Consider the following 7,500-nt stretch of genomic DNA (forward strand, 5'->3'; position numbering starts at 1 on the left):
TGGGGGACGTATCAGATATTAAACTGATAAGAACAGATTTTTTTTTTTATAAAATATATTTATTACGTTCAAAACCCAACAAAAATCTTATACAATCAATCAATTCAAACACAAATTCCATTAAACATTTCAAAACTATTCAATAATAACCAAACCCAAAAACCAAAAGTCATGGGAGCATTTTCCCTCCCCTTCCCATCTACAAACCAAAACCTACACCAAAAAATCAAAGAAAAACTCACCCCATCCCGACCGACGGGGACGCCTTCTCCACTCCTGACGCTCCCCCGTCGGCCGCCATCCCCTCTCCCCTGGATGCGGTAACAGCGCCCGACACACGCTCACCCTGCGTCCCGTACCCCACACTTAGGTCTACCACCCTGCCCTCCTCCTGACTCCGGCCCGGGGACCCCACGAGCCCAAACAGGGAGCTTAAGCCTCCCTCCATCGCCCAATCCTGGGCCATGCCTGTAAGGTCAAGCTCAGACAGGGGTGTAAAGGTGAAGGAAGAGGGAACCCAAGAGGGCCCTGTAACCTCCCCCTCCCCTCCACCCTGATCTGCCCCCTCCCTCTTTTACCACCCATCCTCCTTGAGCGCTCCCCTCTTTTTCGACCTCTTGTATGGTGGAGTAAAAGGCAAAAAGTTTTCATAGCTTGCCTCCTTCTCCACCTCCACCCGTGATTTCACCTCTTTACTGTCCCCCCACTCCTTCACTCCTTCTCCTACTGGTCCCGCCACAACTACCTTCTCTGTCTCCTCCCTTTCTGTCTTTTCCTTCTCCACCACCTTCTTCCCTGTCTCCTTCCTTTCTGTCTCTTTCTTCTCCACCACCTTCTTCCCTATCTCCTTCCTTTCTGTCTCTTTCTCCTCCACCACCTTCTTCCCTGTCTCCTTCCTTTCTGTCTCTTTCTCCTCCACCACCTTCTTCCCTCTCTCCTTCCTTTCTGTCTCTTTCTCCTCCACCACCTTCTTCCCTGTCTCCTTCCTTTCTATCTCTTTCTTCTCCACCGCCGTCTTCCCAGTCTCCTTCCTTTCTGTCTCTTTCTCCTCCACCACCTTCTTCCCAGTCTCCTTCCTTTCTGTCTCTTTCTTCTCCACCTCCGTCTTCCCAGTCTCCTCCCTCTCTGTTGCCTTCTCCGTCTCCTTCCTCTCCACAGCCGTCTTCTCTGGCCCCTTCACTCTCCTGTCTCCTTCCTCCTCCTGCTCTCCTTTAGCCTTCTTCCCTTCCGTTTCCACTATGCTGTTGTCTTCTTTTCCTTTTTCTCCTCCCGCTTCCGTTTTCTCCTCCTCTTCCACCCGTGTGTCCGCTCCCTCTGTTCCAGTCCTTTGTTCTTGGTCCCTCCTTCTACCCCCATCCCCGGCTCTTGCTCCCCCCCCAGCTGCAGACGCGTATGACCTCTGACGCGCCGGGCATTCACGCCACAGGTGCGTTAGCATACCACACCCGTGACATGCCTTCGGCGCGTCACAGTCCCTCGCCTCGTGCTCCGTAGATCCACAATACCTACACTTCTTTGTACCGCACGAGGCGAGGATATGACCATAGGCCATACAACGCCTGCAGAACGGAGGCTGACGGGCATAATGCAACGTCCCCCGGTCAGCCCCCAGGGAGAACATCGCCGGAGGATGGAGGTATCCACCCAATCCATTTGGGTCCTCTCTTAGGAGGGCCTGGAAACCCCTCCTCCCGGTCCAAAAGCCCAGGGAATCTTTGAGGTGCCTTCCTGAGGAGACACCATCCATGTATCTCCCCAGAAAGGCCCCCACCTCCTCATCCTTAACGTAAGGGTTGTAAATATTTACATTTACCACTCGGAAATTACTCCTCGCCAAGCTGGTTACAATGTAAAGAGACATTGGCCTCTCCGCTTCCACTTCTCTCACTTTTCTCAAAATGTCATCGTGCTTTCCTTCTGTATGCAGTGCCAACTCATACGCTCCTTCCAATGGATTGTCTTGAAGGCAGAACACATCCTCCACCTTCAGTCCCAGGATTCCAATCACAATGTTCCTCCCAAAGGCATCTCTGTCAAAAGGCTCCATCGTCTTATCTCTCCAAGCAAAGCGTGATCGTATTTGCCTGACCTGTCCTAGGGACCGGTCTCGATGAAGTACTTTGCGCCATCTCCGCAAGGAGCTTGACACACTCTACTCAGCTCTCGCTCTCTTCAAAACAGAAAAAACTGAAAAAGAGCGGCAAAATAAACCAATCGTGAATACAAAAAACCAAAATAACAAACTTTCCTCCCTCCTGCCTTCCTTCGACCTTTTGGCTCAGCGGGCTTTGGGGCACCTCGGTACCAAGCTTGATCTGAGCCAAAAGGCCGAGAAGCGATAACCCACAAATTGACCCCTGCACCCGCCCGGCCCCGGGGGCCTCGGCAGACCTCATCGGTTTGGCAAAAGTTGGCTCCTCCTCACCCAACGCTTCCCTGGTGACAGGCGGGTGTTTTTTTTTAAAAGTCGCTAATGCGTCGTTAGGTCACTAGCTCTTTAATCCTAGTGCGACTATTTGTTCAATGCCCGGCAAATACACCAGTCATCGTCGGGCTTGAACTCAATTGCCCGAGCGACTACTTTGAGTGGAAAAAATACGCCGGTCGGTCAGCCGAGCTTCAAGTCAAACGCCTGAGCAAAAAGTCTCGGCGTCATCTCTGTCAATTTCTCTTGAAACAAGATACCGGGCTCTGCCAGAAGCAAAGCCCTTCCAAAAATACGTTGAACTCGTAAGTGTTCCTCTCCACGGAAGTCTTTAGTAAAAGGCGAAAGGCTTGTGCGTAATGAAGAGAAACCAGAGTCGTATGGAAGTCAGAGGTCGGGGCCCGAGACACACACGGTGCACTCTAGGCCGGGTCCCCGCGGGTGGTCCCCGAACCCACTCTTCCAAGTTTTCGAGGGCTGTGGGTAAAAAGTCACAGACAGACAGACAGACAGACAGACAGACAGACAGACAGACAGACAGACAGACAGACAGACAGATAGATAGATAGACAATCCTGGTGAAGTGATTGTATTTTTGGGGGGGGGCTCAAAACACACACACACACACAATCCTGGTGAAGTGATTGTATTTTTTGGGGGGGGCTCAAAAACACACACACACACACACACACACACACACACACACACACACACACACACACACACACACACACACACACACACTCTCCTGGCCAATGTTATTTTTTTATTTTTTATTTTTTTTTTTTTAAGTAAAATGGCGGGAAAACGGGGGACCCCCATGAAGGGGGCTTCGCACTTGTTTCAGTTTGGATGATTCTTCTTTTTCATTCCTTCTCTTCTTCTGCTAGCTGTTTTACATAGCTTGGTGTATTTCTTTTTCCTTGACAATGGGAGAAAAGTGTTGCACCGTTCCCGGAGGTACTGCAATACCGGGTCGATGCGTGGAGCGGACGGAGCAAGCCCCATTTCCGACTCCCTGTTCGAAAAATCCATTTAATATGTAGTCCCCCGATGGGGGACGTATCAGATATTAAACTGATAAGAACAGATACTACACTTGATCTGAGCCAAAAGGCCGAGAAGCGATAACCCACAAATTGACCCCTGCACCCGCTCGGCCCCGGGGGCCTCGGCAGACCTCATCGGTTTGGCAAAAGTTGGCTCCTCCTCACCCAACGCTTCCCTGGTGACAGGCGGGTGTGTTTTTTTTAAAAGTCGCTAATGCGTCGTTAGGTCACTAGCTCTTTAATCCTAGTGCGACTATTTGTTCAATGCCCGGCAAATACACCAGTCATCGTCGGGCTTGAACTCAATTGCCCGAGCGACTACTTTGAGTGGAAAAAATACGCCGGTCGGTCAGCCGGCTTCAAGTCAAACGCCTGAGCAAAAAGTCTCGGCGTCATCTCTGTCAATTTCTCTTGAAACAAGATACCGGGCTCTGCCAGAAGCAAAGCCCTTCCAAAAATACGTTGAACTCGTAAGTGTTCCTCTCCACGGAAGTCTTTAGTAAAAGGCGAAAGGCTTGTGCGTAATGAAGAGAAACCAGAGTCGTATGGAAGTCAGAGGTCGGGGCCCGAGACACACACGGTGCACTCTAGGCCGGGTCCCCGCGGGTGGTCCCCGAACCCACTCTTCCAAGTTTTCGAGGGCTGTGGGTAAAAAGTCACAGACAGACAGACAGACAGACAGACAGACAGACAGACAGACAGACAGACAGACAGACAGACAGACAGATAGATAGATAGATAGACAATCCTGGTGAAGTGATTGTATTTTGGGGGGGCTCAAAAAACACACACACACACAATCCTGGTGAAGTGATTGTATTTTTTTGGGGGGGCTCCCAAAACACACACACACACACACACACACACACACACACACACACACACACACACACACACACACACACACACACACTCTCCTGGCCAATGTTTTTTTTTTTTTTTTTTTTTTTTAAGTAAAATGGCGGGAAAACGGGGGACCCCCATGAAGGGGGCTTCGCACTTGTTTCAGTTTGGATGATTCTTCTTTTTCATTCCTTCTCTTCTTCTGCTAGCTGTTTTACATAGCTTGGTGTATTTCTTTTTCCTTGACAATGGGAGAAAAGTGTTGCACCGTTCCCGGAGGTACTGCAATACCGGGTCGATGCGTGGAGCGGACGGAGCAAGCCCCATTTCCGACTCCCTGTTCGAAAAATCCATTTAATATGTAGTCCCCCGATGGGGGACGTATTGAGATATTAAACTGATAAGAACAGATTTTTTTTTTTATAAAATATATTTATTACGTTCAAAACCCAACAAAAATCTTATACAATCAATCAATTCAAACACAAATTCCATTAAACATTTCAAAACTATTCAATAATAACCAAACCCAAAACCAAAAGTCATGGGAGCATTTTCCCTCCCCTTCCCATCTACAAACCAAAACCTACACCAAAAAATCAAAGAAAAACTCACCCCATCCCGACCGACGGGGACGCCTTCTCCACTCCTGACGCCTCCCCGTCGGCCGCCATCCCCTCTCCCCTGGATGCGGTAACAGCGCCCGACACACGCTCACCCTGCGTCCCGTACCCCACACTTAGGTCTACCACCCTGCCCTCCTCCTGACTCCGGCCCGGGGACCCCACGAGCCCAAACAGGGAGCTTAAGCCTCCCTCCATCGCCCAATCCTGGGCCATGCCTGTAAGGTCAAGCTCAGACAGGGGTGTAAAGGTGAAGGAAGAGGGAACCCAAGAGGGCCCTGTAACCTCCCCTCCCCTCCACCCTGATCTGCCCCCTCCCTCTTTTACCACCCATCCTCCTTGAGCGCTCCCCTCTTTTCGACCTCTTGTATGGTGGAGTAAAAGGCAAAAAGTTTTCATAGCTTGCCTCCTTCTCCACCTCCACCCGTGATTTCACCTCTTTACTGTCCCCCCACTCCTTCACTCCTTCTCCTACTGGTCCCGCCACAACTACCTTCTCTGTCTCCTCCCTTTCTGTCTTTTCCTTCTCCACCACCTTCTTCCCTGTCTCCTTCCTTTCTGTCTCTTTCTTCTCCACCACCTTCTTCCCTATCTCCTTCCTTTCTGTCTCTTTCTCCTCCACCACCTTCTTCCCTGTCTCCTTCCTTTCTGTCTCTTTCTCCTCCACCACCTTCTTCCCTCTCTCCTTCCTTTCTGTCTCTTTCTCCTCCACCACCTTCTTCCCTGTCTCCTTCCTTTCTATCTCTTTCTTCTCCACCGCCGTCTTCCCAGTCTCCTTCCTTTCTGTCTCTTTCTCCTCCACCACCTTCTTCCCAGTCTCCTTCCTTTCTGTCTCTTTCTTCTCCACCTCCGTCTTCCCAGTCTCCTCCCTCTCTGTTGCCTTCTCCGTCTCCTTCCTCTCCACAGCCGTCTTCTCTGGCCCCTTCACTCTCCTGTCTCCTTCCTCCTCCTGCTCTCCTTTAGCCTTCTTCCCTTCCGTTTCCACTATGCTGTTGTCTTCTTTTCCTTTTTCTCCTCCCGCTCTGTTTTCTCCTCCTCTTCCACCCGTGTGTCCGCTCCCTCTGTTCCAGTCCTTTGTTCTTGGTCCCTCCTTCTACCCCCATCCCCGGCTCTTGCTCCCCCCCCAGCTGCAGACGCGTATGACCTCTGACGCGCCGGGCATTCACGCCACAGGTGCGTTAGCATACCACACCCGTGACATGCCTTCGGCGCGTCACAGTCCCTCGCCTCGTGCTCCGTAGATCCACAATACCTACACTTCTTTGGACCGCACGAGGCGAGGATATGACCATAGGCCATACAACGCCTGCAGAACGGAGGCTGACGGGCATAATGCAACGTCCCCCGGTCAGCCCCCAGGGAGAACATCGCCGGAGGATGGAGGTATCCACCCAATCCATTTGGGTCCTCTCTTAGGAGGGCCTGGAAACCCCTCCTCCCGGTCCAAAAGCCCAGGGAATCTTTGAGGTGCCTTCCTGAGGAGACACCATCCATGTATCTCCCCAGAAAGGCCCCCACCTCCTCATCCTTAACGTAAGGGTTGTAAATATTTACATTTACCACTCGGAAATTACTCCTCGCCAAGCTGGTTACAATGTAAAGAGACATTGGCCTCTCCGCTTCCACTTCTCTCACTTTTCTCAAAATGTCATCGTGCTTTCCTTCTGTATGCAGTGCCAACTCATACGCTCCTTCCAATGGATTGTCTTGAAGGCAGAACACATCCTCCACCTTCAGTCCCAGGATTCCAATCACAATGTTCCTCCCAAAGGCATCTCTGTCAAAAGGCTCCATCGTCTTATCTCTCCAAGCAAAGCGTATCGTATTTGCCTGACCTGTCCTAGGGACCGGTCTCGATGAAGTACTTTGCGCCATCTCCGCAAGGAGCTTGACACACTCTACTCAGCTCTCGCTCTCTTCAAAACAGAAAAAACTGAAAAAGAGCGGCAAAATAAACCAATCGTGAATACAAAAAACCAAAATAACAAACTTTCCTCCCTCCTGCCTTCCTTCGACCTTTTGGCTCAGCGGGCTTTGGGGCACCTCGGTACCAAGCTTGATCTGAGCCAAAAGGCCGAGAAGCGATAACCCACAAATTGACCCCTGCACCCGCCGGTCCCCGGGGCCTCGGCAGACCTCATCGGTTTGGCAAAAGTTGGCTCCTCCTCACCCAACGCTTCCCTGGTGACAGGCGGGTGTGTTTTTTTTAAAAGTCGCTAATGCGTCGTTAGGTCACTAGCTCTTTAATCCTAGTGCGACTATTTGTTCAATGCCCGGCAAATACACCAGTCATCGTCGGGCTTGAACTCAATTGCCCGAGCGACTACTTTGAGTGGAAAAAATACGCCGGTCGGTCAGCCGGCTTCAAGTCAAACGCCTGAGCAAAAAGTCTCGGCGTCATCTCTGTCAATTTCTCTTGAAACAAGATACCGGGCTCTGCCAGAAGCAAAGCCCTTCCAAAAATACGTTGAACTCGTAAGTGTTCCTCTCCACGGAAGTCTTTAGTAAAAGGCGAAAGGCTTGTGCGTAATGAAGAGAAACCAGAGTCGTATGGAAGTCA

The 7,500-nt window shown here is 50.9% G+C and overlaps 4 non-coding genes and 2 pseudogenes across 4 annotated transcripts; all 6 read right to left on the reverse strand.

Moving 5' to 3' along the window:
* Positions 1 to 59, reverse strand: part of LOC123739991 (uncharacterized) — a 175-nt pseudogene extending 116 nt beyond the window's left edge.
* A 2,628-nt stretch (positions 60 to 2,687) lies between these two features.
* LOC123739931 (U5 spliceosomal RNA) lies at positions 2,688 to 2,804 on the reverse strand. The gene has a single exon (XR_006768033.1). It is a non-coding gene; the product is annotated as a U5 spliceosomal RNA (small nuclear RNA).
* A 559-nt stretch (positions 2,805 to 3,363) lies between these two features.
* LOC123739964 (U2 spliceosomal RNA) lies at positions 3,364 to 3,554 on the reverse strand. Its single transcript, XR_006768066.1, has one exon. It is a non-coding gene; the product is annotated as a U2 spliceosomal RNA (small nuclear RNA).
* A 347-nt stretch (positions 3,555 to 3,901) lies between these two features.
* On the reverse strand, positions 3,902 to 4,018 carry LOC123739932 (U5 spliceosomal RNA). Its single transcript, XR_006768034.1, has one exon. It is a non-coding gene; the product is annotated as a U5 spliceosomal RNA (small nuclear RNA).
* A 556-nt stretch (positions 4,019 to 4,574) lies between these two features.
* On the reverse strand, positions 4,575 to 4,750 carry LOC123739994 (uncharacterized; annotated as a pseudogene).
* A 2,622-nt stretch (positions 4,751 to 7,372) lies between these two features.
* On the reverse strand, positions 7,373 to 7,489 carry LOC123739933 (U5 spliceosomal RNA). The gene has a single exon (XR_006768035.1). It is a non-coding gene; the product is annotated as a U5 spliceosomal RNA (small nuclear RNA).
* Between the last annotated feature and the right edge of the window lie 11 nt (positions 7,490 to 7,500).

Source organism: Salmo salar, unplaced genomic scaffold (assembly GCF_905237065.1).
Source record: "Salmo salar unplaced genomic scaffold, Ssal_v3.1, whole genome shotgun sequence".
In the NCBI taxonomy this organism is placed as follows: Eukaryota; Metazoa; Chordata; class Actinopteri; order Salmoniformes; family Salmonidae; genus Salmo; species Salmo salar.